The sequence below is a fragment of the Lepus europaeus genome, chromosome 1 (genome assembly GCF_033115175.1).
Source record: "Lepus europaeus isolate LE1 chromosome 1, mLepTim1.pri, whole genome shotgun sequence".
Lineage (NCBI taxonomy): Eukaryota > Metazoa > Chordata > Mammalia > Lagomorpha > Leporidae > Lepus > Lepus europaeus.
The window spans coordinates 100,950,119-100,964,189 of NC_084827.1; positions in this window are offsets into that span (position 1 = coordinate 100,950,119).

A 14,071-nucleotide genomic window follows, 5' to 3' on the forward strand; every position below is an offset into this window, starting at 1 on the left:
AATGATTCAAATTACTACCTTTTCTTTTTTATGTTTTATTGTTAAAAATTTTTATTAGTTTTTAATAGTCTCATTACAGTTGGTAGTTACATTTCTAAGAATATAATGATATTCCCTTCCTGTCTCCCTCCCTCCCTCCCCATCAATTTTTTGATTTGACTATGGTGCATAAGTATGATTTGACTGGTGCATATTCGATACAAACCATACATTGAATTTTGATTTTTTTCCTGGGTCAGCAACATGCAAGCCACTACTGTTTCACAGTGCTGGGCAGTGGCAGAGAACACAGCTCGCAGTCAACCCTGCACTCATGAGGGGAAACACCCAGCACTCTACAGTGTGCCGTGTTGCTAAGCTAGGATGCACCACAGATCAGATGTATTCAGTGAATTTTCCACTTACGATGGGTTTATCAGGACAGAAGCCTACTGTAGGTTAAGGAGCACCTGTACTCACAAGTAAACAGACCAGGGCATCCTCAGGTGAGGCAGTGGGAACAATCACGTTCTTCCTCCACAGAGGACCTCCTCGCTGTTCCACCATTCTGCACTTCTAGCTCATGATGCTGTCTGACAATCAGTGCTTCTCGTAACCCCAAGAAGGGGGCAGAACAACCTTTGGAGTATGACCTGCTGCCAAATCAGTCTCTGATTCCTGGAAATCCAAAGATACTTGGCAAAAGCCCAGTGGGCATGAGGATGCATCTCATCCCCAACCCCTGCATTGTTTGGCTGGTTTTCAGGAATAAGAGAATTGTTTGAGATAATGTTGAGCCTTCAAGCAATGCCAGCAAGAATCAATTAAACAGTCCTAGCAACCCTACTTTGGCTTAGCTCAGTTCCCAATTCCCTGGGGCTTTTGTCAGAAATATCCCAAGAAGTTAAGTGCTGTAAGTCAAATATCCAGAAGTTCAAGGCCAGTCACTATTTCTCCAGGGGAGAAACGAGCCAGGAGGTGGATGCAGGTTGGAACACTTGGCTAAGATTAGGAGACTAGGGTTCTTCTTCTGACCCTCACTAGTTCTGAAAACTTAAGCGAGTCACTCCATTTTTCTGATCCTAGCCCAATAGGATTACTGGGCTGGGTATCTAGATGAGCAGTTAAGATCCTGTGTCCCCCATCAGAGTAGCTGGGTTTGAGTCCCAGCTCTGGCTCCTGATCCCAGCTTCCTGTTCATGTAGACTCTGGCTCAAGTGATTGGCTTCCTGCCACACACTTGGGAGGCTTGGATTGCATGCCCAGTTCTTGGCTTTGGCCTCAGCACAGCCTTAGCTGTTCCAGGCATTTGGGAGTGAACCAATAGACGAGTGCTCATTTTCCATCCCTGTGCCCCACCACCCCGACCTGGACTCAGTTCTTTCCCTTGATTTCCCCAAAACTCTACTCCAGTGGGTGGTAAACTTCCCCAAAGATTCGGGAGAGAGTTCACATCACAGCAACCAGACGAGCGCCAGTGGAATACCAGATAGCTCCAATTTGCTGCATCTGCCCTCGCTCTGCCGCCTTCCACCACCAACCCCACCTTCCCGATGCGCGGGCGCACTGCTCACCTGGCCCCCGGAAGTCCGCTACCTTGCTGAATCCCCTACTCTGCCTCGCCTCTCTTTTCTTCTCTCCTTCTGCTCAGTTCTCAATCAGCTATTTCTCTGAACTCTGACTCCCATAAAACCACATCCTCAGGGAGTCCCCTTACCCAAAACAGCCTCCCCGCCCCCAACAGGTCTGATATCAACCGTCGGGACATAAATATTTTCATCCAAACATGACATAGAATGAACAATGAATTAATAACTAGAAAAATGATATGGCAAAGAACCCAAGCTAAGACATACGAGAAACCAAAAGCAAAAGCAGAGGAGATTTTACAAAGGAAATGTTGAAAGTCTGAAAGAAAAACACATGCCACATTCTGGTGGCAAAGCTCCAACTAGTCGTGCACAACACAGATGAGATGTTAAATGTGGTTGTGCACACTGATGAAATTCTCACAAAAACCCTGCAAAAATGGTAGCTATTATTATGCCATTTTACAGCTGGGAAAAATGAGCCTCTGGGAAGTTAATAGAGTCCCCTACGCTTTATAGCTTGTCAAGCGGAAATTTCTCTGGGACTCTTTCAATCCCAAGTCTAGAGCTGCCTCTGGTACTCTGGAAACTCCTAGGAGTCTCCAAAAAGAGAGTCTGAATGTAATTTTGACATAAGAAATAGAACTGAATTGGAAGAGAGAAATCTGTGTGTGAAAGAAATGTTTTGAGACTAGCCAATTTATTCATTAGGCCTAGAACCTTGTAAGTTCATATTTTCAGGTTTTTGTATAAAAGATGAAATATGGAAGCTTATGGAATACTACTCAGCCATAAAAAAAGAATGAAATACTGTGTTTTACAACAAAATGGATGTAACTGGAAACCATTATACTTAGTGAAAAGAGTCAGTCCCAAAAAGACAAATACCATATATTTTCCCTGATCTGTGGTAACTATCAGAGTACCAAAAATGTAATGTATAGGAGTAAAATTGACATTTTGAGATTCAGTGATTGGTTACAGCTTTTGTCTCTATTGTTGAGGAACAGTGTTTTTCTCTTACTATTTGTGGAACTCTTCACTTAGTGTAGGGTTAATCTTATGAGTATAAAGTAAACTGAAAGTAGATCATTGTAAAAACTAAGAGAGGGAGGGGCCAGTGCTGTGGCCTAGTGGGCTGAGCCTCTGCCTGATGCACCAGCCTCCCATATGGGTGCCAGTTCTAGTCCTGGCTGCTCCTCTTCCAATCCAGCTGATGGCCTGGGAAAGCAGTGAAGCATGGCCCAGGTGCTTGGGCCCCTGCAACCATGTGGGAGATATGGAAGAAGCTCCTGGCTTCAGATCAGCCCAGCTCCAGCCATTGCGGCCACTTGGGGAGTGAACCAGCAGTTGAAAGACCTCTCTCTCTTTCTCTCTCTCCCTCTCTGTCTGTAGCTCTACCTCTCAAACAAATAAATAAAAATCTTAAAATAAAATTGAGAGGGAATAAGAAAGGAAGCATGGGAGTATGGACGGGAGGGAGGGTAGGGTGGGGAAGTATTGCTATGTTCCTAAATCAGTGTATATGCAATACATAAAATTTGTTTACCTTGAAAAAAAAAAGATCATGGAACTGAACAAGGTTTGGAGAAAACATCCAGTGTACAAGGATGAGCACTCAAACCCTAAGTGGAAGATGAAGAGTGTTTTGCACACAATACCTCGCCCATGTGCAGCAAAAGGCAGGAGGCCCAAGTATGCCTGGGAAAAGGAGCTCCAGGAAGGAGTAGATAAACAAAAGGTGGCCCCTGCATTGAAGTGTTTATTCTCAGACTGTCAGACGTAGCAACAGAGACTCCGGGCTTTTCAAATCCATCTCAGTCACTACAGAAGCATATTTTCAGTGACCTGGATGCCCTTAATGAGCAAGCCTGATCCAGGCACAAGTCCACATGGTGTTTTCCACCTCGATAGGATCCACAGTGCCACGACGGTGATTCCAGAACCCTGTGAAAAAAGGAGATTCAACCCAAGCAACCAGAGACGCTAACAGAGCTGCCTGGTGCGGTTCATCTACGCAGCAGTGTGTATGTGTTGAAATATCCTTAAACACCCACCATGTGTTAATCTGAAACTTACAAAAAGAATTTTTAAAAACACATAGATGTTGCTCATGAGCAAAAGTTTCACAGCCATTTGAAGAGAAAAAAGAGACTGGAGTCGTCATAAGCATGCTGAAGTCAAGAAAGTATTCACTTCGGCCAGACTCAAGTCGGTGTTGACACAGCCACTTATTATAAGAAAAAAAAAATGAGTCAACACTGCGAGTCCAGAAGATTCTTTTTCCCTGCTTAAAGAGATCCGTCCCTTATTCAAGTTTAAGAAACATCAGAGCTGAGAAAGGGTTATGCACTGAGCTGTCCATGCTAGCCATCTGAATACGGGAGCACAAGCGACAGTGTTGGAGGTCGTGAAATGTAATGAAAGATGTTATTTCTCTGCCGGCGCCGCAGCTCACTTGGCTAATCCTCAGCCTGCGGCACCAGCACCCCAGGTTCTAGTCCCAGTTGGGGCACTGGATTCTGTCCCAGTTGCTCCTCTTCCAGTCCAGCTCTCTCCTGTGGCCCAGGAGTGCAGTGGAGGATGGCCCAAGTGCTTGGGCCTTGCACCTGCATGGGAGACCAGGAGGAAGCACCTGACTCCTGGCTTCAGATCAGCGCAGTGCACCGGCCGCAGCGGCCATTTGGGGGGTGAACCAACGGAAAAAGGAAGACCTTTCTCTCTGTCTCTCTCTCTCTCACTGTCTAACTCTGCCTGTCAAAAAAAAAATGTTATTTCTGTTCATGCAATGGTTGGGATTGAAATTAATTTCTTAAAATACAGGAAATTGGGTAAAGAAATGAAGAACAGAAGTCCTGCTCCCCTTTAAAGATTTCAGAATAATGAAACTTTTTTTTTAATGACATAAAGAGAGCTTTCCAAGGAGCACAGCCAGAGGCTTTCAAGCTTTCAAGAATAAAATAGATGTTGCTGCAGAAGCGTTTAAGGCAGGGCACAAATAAAGGAAGGTGGAGACCCTGGCGCAGAAATAGCGAAATCAAAGACGGGATGAAAGAGAATGAAGGTGATGAGGGAGCAGGGAAAGGTCATGCAAGAACAAAAACACTCACTCCAGAAAGCTGAGATCCAGGAGCAGAGAGGATCGTTGCAAAATTAAAATGGGCAGAATAAGGCGGGCCCCAAAAGAGAGCCGGGAGATAAGGGAAGGGTTTAACCAAACGTGCAAGGAGAGCCTGGGCACTGAGCTTGGCTGTAGGCTGAGCAGAACCAAGCCACCCGACAGCAGATATATGGGTCACGTGGGTCTAAGGGAGCTGGGCTGGAAGCAAAGAAGCAATCGTGGGTCTGGCAGAGGCACAGCTTAGTGGCACCAGGCTTTTAAGAATTGAGCAAAACACTGTTCTCAATGGCAGACACCGGAGAGAGGAGTGAAGTGTTCCATGTAGTGCAGCCAGGAGCTGGTGATCAGATTTTCCAGAAGAGAAGGAAGACGTGGTGACTGGAAGCCACTATCTTCATGAGCATGCAGGAGACTTTTATAGGAAGTTTCCCACGACGTAAGCAGAATGTTAGACAAAGTAAAAAAAGAAAAAGTCATCGGGACTGGCATGAAATGAAAAAAAAAAAAAAATACCAGTGGCTTAGCAGGGATGAAGGACAAAGTGGATAGAGGTGGGAGAGAGGGCACAGTGCTGTGGGCACACACCAATTTGTTTGAAAAATGAAAGGACTGTCTTCGCTGTGCTCCCATTTGGCTCCCTTCCCTGTGGCCCTGAAACCTATCACATGAAAACACTGAAGTAGCACAAGTGAGTCTATTTTACGGGGCCAGAAAGAAGGCCCAATATTGCCATACCCTTTGATTTTTTTTTTTTTTTTTTTTTTTTTTTTTTTGTGAAGCAATCTAAAATAGGGCTTTGTAGGAAATCTCCTGACCTTTACATGTTGGTTCAACCTTGTTAATTACTATACACAATATGGACCCAAAAATTCCAGCCCCCATGTGGGATCTGGCCCATAAACCACCACTTCATACAAGCCAGGATTGTCACCCCAGGGGTATGCCATGAACTGTGCTCCCAGTGACCCAGGCCATGTAAGAGCAGGACTGGCCTCTCCTGCAGTGGGTACGGCAGTTAATTTTAGGTGTCCCCCTGAATCAAAAATAGGCCGTGTCGTCTCTTTGCCTCTCTGTCCTGCCTGGGTCATCGGGACTCTGGGCTCTCTGGCCTGTGGACTCCAGGATTTACACCAGCCGCCCCCTGTCTCAGGCCTTCCGTCTCAGACACAGGCCTCCTCCATCACCTTCCCTCGTTCTGAGGCCTTCAGACTTTGACTACCCACTGCCCTGCTTCTCCAGCCAGTTCCCCCAATAAACCCCCTCCCAACTTTCCATCGATTTTTCCTCTATCTCTCCATCTTTCTGGTTACCGATCATTGATCCATCTAGGCAGCCAGCCTATTGGTTCTGACTCTCTGAGGAACCCCAACTAACACAGTGGAGGGGCAGGGAAAGAAGTCAAGAGTGCGGAGAGGAGGCAAGAAGGGGGATGCAGACAATGGCATGTTTTAAGCAGCATTTCCATGGGGGGTGCTATTCTGGAAGCTGCTGAGGTCTTACACAGGGAAATCTGACAATATTGGTAGTGTGGTGATTGAAGAAGCTAGGCCCATGAGGATTTGTGCCTCAAGGTTTAGAGGATGTAAAGTAGTAACTAGCATTTGTTGATATACCATGTGCCATGGGTTGTCCAATACATCTAACCTCCGGTATGTACAACAACCACTTTACAGGTTCCACACTGCCCACGCCCCTGGGCCTTTATCTGTGCTTTTCTCCTTTATGTAGAAACTTCCCAGAACTCTCCTTGCCAAGATAATACTGAAATGTTATCTACAATATTGAAAAAAACCAACCGATGAACAAATATTACACTCTTAGGTATACATCCAGGAAATAAAACCTAGGTCCACACAAAAGCTTGTACATCAATGTAGAGAGCAACATTATTCATAGCAGCCCAAAGTCAGAAGCAAACCCAGGAGCCATCAGCTAGCGAGTGAGGTAAGCACTAGAGTAGCTCCCTACGTTGGAGTGCCGTTGGACAGTGAGGAGAAATGCACAGTGAAAACATTGTGCTAAGTGAGAGAAGCTGTCACACAGGATCACAAAGTGCTCCATTTACATGAAATGTTCAGAACAGGCAAACTACATGTACAGCAAGTAGACCAGCAGTTGCCTAGTGCTGACAGGATAGGGAAAGACAGCGGTACCATTTTTAACCCTAAATAGCATCCAATATCTCTGGAGGTGATGAAGATGTTCTCAAATTGAGTGTATTCATACTTGTGCAATTCTGTAAAAATACTAAAAACCATTGACACGTTCACTTAAGTACGCGGAAGTATACGGAATATCAGTCATTCCAATAAAGCTGTTACCAAGAAGAGAGACAGGAGACAACTGGCTATGAAGCATCAATCGTCATGAAACACACAAAGAAGGTAATAAAGGTGGACGTTGATTTTTTTTTTAAGACTTCTTTTTTTTTTTTTTTGACAGGCAGAGTAGATAGTGAGAGAGAGACAGAGAGAAAGGTCTTCCTTTTTGCCGTTGGCTCACCCTCCAATGGCCACTCCGGCCAGCACATCTCACTGATCCGAAGCCAGGAGCCAGATGCTTCTCCTGGTCTCCCATGTGGGTGCAGGGCCCAAGGACTTGGGCCATCCTCCACTGCCTTCCTGGGCCATAGCAGAGAGCTGGCCTGGAAGAGGGGCAACCGGGGTAGAATCCGGCGCCCCAACCGGGACTAGAACCCGGTGTGCCAGCGCCGCAAGGCAGAGGATTAGCCTGTTAAGCCACGGAGCCGGCCTGTGGACGTTGATTTTTATGTCACTTCCTCACCAACTCCAGTGGAGGTCTAATCCCCAAGCTCAATACCCTCGGTACTGGGACCTGACCATGCCTTGGGCCATAGGCTGGGCAGGGCAGCTGAAAAGGTTTTCACAAGCCTGGGCTGGCACCGGAGGCAGTGACGTGCAGCAGGCATCGTATAAGCATTTCACATTTACTTCCACAATCACTTAGTGAAACTATATTCCTTATTAAAGAGTGGCGCTCACATGTGGCATACCCAGGGCACAAATCCCAAAACCACAGCCAGGACTTTGCCCCACAAGCCTCCAGAGCCAGCTGGTTCCTTACATAGAACCCCACGTTCTCACACACGCTCAGTGGGATTGTAAACTAGTACTTTCTGGAGGGTCATTTGACAGATGTATCCAGTGGTATTTAAAAGGGCACATATTGTGATCCAGCAGCCGTACTTCTCAAATTTATGCTAGAGGTGGTAGTTAGCCGAGTGATTGAGACACCAGTAAAGATGTCCATGTCCCATGTTGGAGTACTTGGACTCAACGCTTGGTTCAGGCTCCCGACTCCAGCTTCCCACTTACGCCAGCTCTTTGAGGCAGTAGGCAGGGCTCAAGCCCCAGCTGTTGCATGCATCTGGGAAGTGAACTAGTGGTTGGAAATCCCCCCCACCCTGCTCAAAATTAATTAAGTAATCCTAGAAAGTCATTGGACAAACAAACAATGATATGTATACAAACATAAGGATTTTCATCAAGGTATTGTATATACAGCAATAGACGCCGGGGGGGGGGGGGGGGAAATCTTTGCAGAAAAATCTCTATTTCCTCCCACAAGGGCATGGCTAACGTAGAGCACAGCACATCCCTTTGTCTCTGTGGCTCAGCTCAGGAAGGGTTTGTTGTGGGAAGCCCAGGGCTTGATGAGAAAAAAACAGGGAAGTAAGAGGGAAGAAGGTTCCCTCCGCCCAGGTCACAAGTCCCAGCCGAGGCTGACATGTCACGCGCCTTGAGGTCACTTTCTGAATAGCATCCAACTTGTCACAGGGATTGCAGGGCAGTACCTATTAATGATAGACTATTCTTCTATGTCATTCGCCCCAAACATGTCATCTGGAATTGATGTGTCTGTGGACATTTCTGAGATATGCTTTTAAAGCCTCACTTTGGTCCTGCAAAATACTACCTCTAAGTCAAGCAGCTGTGTGAGGCTCCGGGTGCTCAGCATAGCCACAGGGGAGCAGGGCCGCCATTTGTCCTCCTTGGGGCTTCTGCTGTTGCTGCCTCCTCTGTATTTCTCCTCTTTCTCCAACAATAGCTAAATTGAGCTTCGCGCCAGGAACAAAAGGCAGATCCAGCCCCTGACCATGTTTACCACACTCACAGATGGAAGCAACAGGTAGATTTGAAACATGGAGCTTTGAATTTTCTTCTTTTTTTTTTAAAGATTTTATTTATTTATTTGACAGAGCTACAGACAGTGAGGAGAGAGAGAGAGAGAGAGAGAGAGAGAGAGAAAGGTCTTCCTTCTGCTGGTTCACTCCCCAGATGGCCACAATGGCCAGAGTTGTGCCAATCTGAAGCCAGGAGCCAGGTGCTTCCTCCTGGTCTCCCATGCAGGTGCAGGGGCCCAAGGACCTGGGCCATCCTCCACTGCTTTCCCGGGCCACAGCAGAGAGCTGGACTGGAAGAAGAGCAACCGAGACTAGAACCAGCACCCATATGGGATGCTGGCGCTGCAGGCGGAGGATTAACCTAGTGCGCCTCGGCGCCGGCCCCCAGGAGCTTTGAATTTTCAAAATTACCTTTTTTTTTTTTTTTAATAAGATTTATTTGCTTTACTAGAAAGTCAGTTACACAGAGAGAGAAGGAGAGGCGGCGGCGGGGAGGGGAGTCTCCCATCTGCTGGTTCACTCCCCAGTTGGCTGCAATGGCTGGAGTTGCGCCAATCGGAAGCCAGGAGCCAAGCGCTTCTTCCAGGTTTCCCACGCGGGTGCGAGGACCCGAGGACCTGGGCCACCCCCCACTGCCTTCGCAGGCCATAGCAGAGAGCTGGATCGGAAGTGGAGCAGCCAGGTCTGGAACCGGCGCCCATATGGGATGCTGGCACTATGGGCGATGGCTTTACCGGCTACACCACAGCACCAGCCCTTCAAAATTACCTCTAGAAAAGTATTTTTGAGGCTTCTCCTCCCAATCCCATTTCTGAGCTACAATGGGAACACGTATAACTTTTTCATTTAGGACTTCAGGGAAGCTGCATGCTTTTAGGAATGAAAGGCTTGATTTGCATGCAAGGGAAGAGCAAAAGAGACTTCTGGGGACACTAACAGGCATGATTTTTAGCGTTTCACCAGCTTCAGGGACACAAGTCACCTCCTCACCTGCAACAGAAGGTCACTCAGTGGCCATTTTGTCCAGGGACAAAGTGAAGGTGGGCCTTGTGTGTAGTCTCCCGAAGAAGACTCTGGTTCATTTGGCATCACTGAAGCAGAGGGGACAGGCTTGTAGCTTAAGGTTTAAGATGCCACTTAAAGCCGGTGCCGTGGCTCAACAGGCTAATCCTCCGCCTTGCGGTGCCGGGTCGGGGCGCTGGATTCTGTCCCAGTTGCCTCTCTTCCAGGCCAGCTCTCTGCTATGGCCCGGGAGTGCAGTGGAGGATGGCCCAAGTGCTTGGGTCCTGCACCCCATGGGAGACCAGGAGAAGCACCTGGCTCCTGCCATCGGATCAGCGCAGCGTGCTGGCCGCGGCAGCCATTGGAGGGTGAACCAACGGCAAAAGGAAGACCTTTCTCTCTGTCTCTCTCTCTCACTGTCCACTCTGCCTGTCAAAAAAAAAAAAGAAAGAAAGAAAGAAAAAAAGATGCTGCTTAAGACACCTGTCTTCCCTATATTCCTGAAGTTGTACTTATGAAATGTGAACTCACTAAATAAAAGCTTTCTAAAAAACAAAACAAACAAACAAAAAACAAAAAACTGAGCTAATAATCTTATCAGTTATCCAGCTAATTTAAGTAACAACCAACTTTTTTTTACACAATCACACAAATATGTCAGGATAACAGCTAGGAAATCGCAACTCACTACATCAGTGTGCGTGCTGTGTGCAGATACTAGGTTAGTGTGATCATCTTGCTGCTGGGTATTAACAATCGTGCCACTTAGTCATGTTACTGCTTTTTTCTTCTTTAAAATGCAGATCCATATGCTCTACTTCTTTTATCTTTGTTTTGATCCCATGGCATTCATAGCCCTTATCCTTGTTATGCTCTGGTGGTCCTGATTAGTTGGGGAAAACAAACTACATTTTATTACCCAATTAAAGGAAAGTTGTTGTTTTGTTTTGTTTTGTTTTGTTTTGTTTTTTTCAAAAAGATAATTGTGGATCTGGCGCTGGAGCATAGTAGGTAAAGCTGCTGCCTGCAGTGCCGGCATCCCATATGGGCGCCAGTTTACGTCCCGGCTGCTCCACTTCCCATCCAGCTCTCTGCTATGGCCTGGAAAAACAGTAGAGGAGGGCCCAAGTCCTTGGGCTCCTGCACCCACGTGGGGGTCCCGGAAGAAGCTCCTGGCTCCTTGCTTTGGATCAGCGTAGCTCCAGCTGTTGCAGCCATTTGGGGAGTGAACCAGCAGATGGAGGACCTCTCTCTCTCTCTCTCAGCCTCTGCCTCTCTGTAACTCTGCCTTTCAAATAAATAAATAAATCTTTAAAAAAAAACTGCATGGAAACAGGCTTATAATATTTAAGTAAATGCAAAAGAAAGAACTACATTCCGGGTAGGGCAAGATCTTATCTTTGGAAACACAAATAATTTCTACATACTAGACAAACTAGAGATTTAATAAAATGTCCACATGGGTGAATCTTAAATGCATTATGCTAAGGGAAAGAAGTCACACTCAAAGGGTTGCATGCTGTATGTTTCATGGGACACAGAACTCTAGGAAAGAAAACAGACCATTTTTTTAGGGCTAGGACCTAGGGTGGGGAAAACCACAAAGGGACACAGGAAAGTTTTTTGTGGCGATAGAAATGCTCGTTACCTCAATTGTGGTGATATTTACACGATTTCACGTATTTCTATAAATTCAAAGAACTGTACATTACAAATGGTCAGTTTAACTACATGTGAATTATACTTCAATAAACCTGATTTTTTAGAAGGTTTGTGCAGATTCCTAGGAAACTGTTAAGAATCATTACCTCTTGAGGACTACAAGTGGGAATTTATCTTTCACTTTATAAACATCTGTGTAATTTGGATTACTTTTAGTAAATACACAGTACTTTTGTCATTTTTTAAAAGGTTTAGTAAGTCTTAAATACTGAATCCCTGGAGCGCCAACTAGCCACTAGAAGACAATAGCTAACACGTGAAGTCATGCACAACGACTGATAGGTAGACAAAGACAATGATGCAACACTACACAGTTAGCATTTGAGAAAAAAGACAATCAAATTTTGTGTACACAGATATGTGTGTAAACCAGGAGGATATCTATGAAATACTTAACAGTGATTTAATAGTATTTACTTTGGGGCAGGGGTATCACTGTAGATTTGTGGAGGGAGAGACTTTTATTTTAAACTTTGATTGGCTATGAGACTGTACCCTTTCTATAATTATAAAAGGAAATGCATCTGTGTGTATATACATATACAAACACACACACACATATGAGAGAGCGAGAGAGGGAGAGAAAGATCTCTATAGAGAGAGAGAGCCCATCTGCTAGTTTACTCTCCAAATGCCCACAGAGCAGGGGCTGGGGCTGGCTGGAACCAGGAAGTCAATCCAGCTCTCCCATGAGAGTGGCAAGAACCCAATTACTTGAGGCATCACTGGCATACAATACCAGTATAAAACACAGGGTCTGAACTAGCAGGAAGCTGGAGTCAGGAGCCAGAGCCAGGAGTCAAATGCAGGCACACCAACTCAGAGCTCCATCCAGCAACTAGCATCTTAACCAAGGCCAAACACCCTCCCCCACAGTGTTTTTTATAGAGATTAACTGAAGAAGCTATTTTGACCAAAAAGAAGACTATCCCATCCTCTGAGAGAGAGGCAGATTTAGATGGATATAGAAAAATTTGTGGGTGTGGCAGGAGATAGAAGATTCAGAAATTCGTAAAACTGGTTGTCTGGCGAGAGTGTGGAGTGAGAGCTGGAGTGGTCAGGGAGGTTAAGGAAGGTGCAAAGGTCTGGAATAGCTTGTGAGAGGAATGACAAAAGTGCTTGAGGCTAACTGAAAAGTACCGCCCAGGAGAGAGGTTATAGGTGCCTTCCGGGGTTGGGCCATTGCAGCCAGGAGTCAGGTGGCCGGCAGAGGGCGCCAGCAAACTGGAGAGAAAGGCAGTAAGTCAGCTTTCTAGATTAAATCACCGGGAGAAAACATTGCAACTAGATACATGTTTTGTTTTGTTTTGTTTTTTTGGACAGGCAGAGTGGACAGTGAGAGAGAGAGACAGAGAGAAAGGTCTTCCTTTTGCCGTTGGTTCACCCCTCAATGGACGCTGCGGCCAGTGCACCATGCTAATTCGAAGCCAGGAGCCAGGTGCTTCTCCTGGTCTCCCATGGGGTGCAGGGCCCAAGCACTTGGGCCATCCTCCACTGCACTCCCTGGCCACAGCAGAGAGCTGGCCTGGAAGAGGGGCAACCGGGACAGAATCCGGCACCCAGACCGGGACTAGAACCCAGTGTGCCGGTGCCACAGGCGGAGGATTAGCCTAGTGAGCTGAGGCGCCAGCCAATACATGTTATTTCAAACACTGACCAAGCCAAAAACATCACTTAGCAGCCCACAGTTGGGATATACATTATTTTCTAATATAACCCTGGGTTATATATTTTTTCATTTTACTTATTTGAAAACCAAAGATACAGTCACAGAGACACAGACAGAGGGAGATCTTCCATTCACTGGTTCATTCCCCCAAAATGGCCAAGGCTGGGCAAGGTGGAAACCGGAAGCATGAAACTCCATCCAGGTTTTCCCACTTGGGCGGCAAGGAAGAAACACGGGACCTGCTACCTCCCATTGTGCGCATTAGCAGGAAGCTGGAATCAGAAACAGAGCCTAGGACTGGAACCCAGGCACCCAGATGTGGAGCCTGACATCCCAAGCTGTGTCCTGACTGCTGCACTGAATGCCCACTCCCTAGGGGTTTTATATCCCCTTCTTTTCTGCAGCTTAACACCTTTAACCCACGGAAGCCTGCTTCCGGAGGAAGATGAGATACACTGTATTACAACAACAACAAAAAATCATTGACCAAGATGAAGCTCCTGGCTCAGCCCTGGCCATTGCGGCCTCTTGGAGAGTAAACCAGTAGATGGAAGATCTCTCTCTCCATTTCTTCCTCTCTCTCTCTATAACTCTTACTTTCCAGTAAATAAAACATATCTTTTAAAAAAGGAGCAGTGATGCTGGCATTTTATTACAGTAAGTTGTTATGTCTGTTCTAGTTTATTAAAATTAGTTATTATTCCATGATATCTTGGCTTTCCATGCCTGCTATACTCTCATGGGCTCTTCAGCCAGATCTGAATGCCTTGAGGGCTGATTCTGAGGCCAGAGTGTTGTTTAGGACATCTGCCATCCTATGAGTCTGCTGTGTATCCCACTTCCCA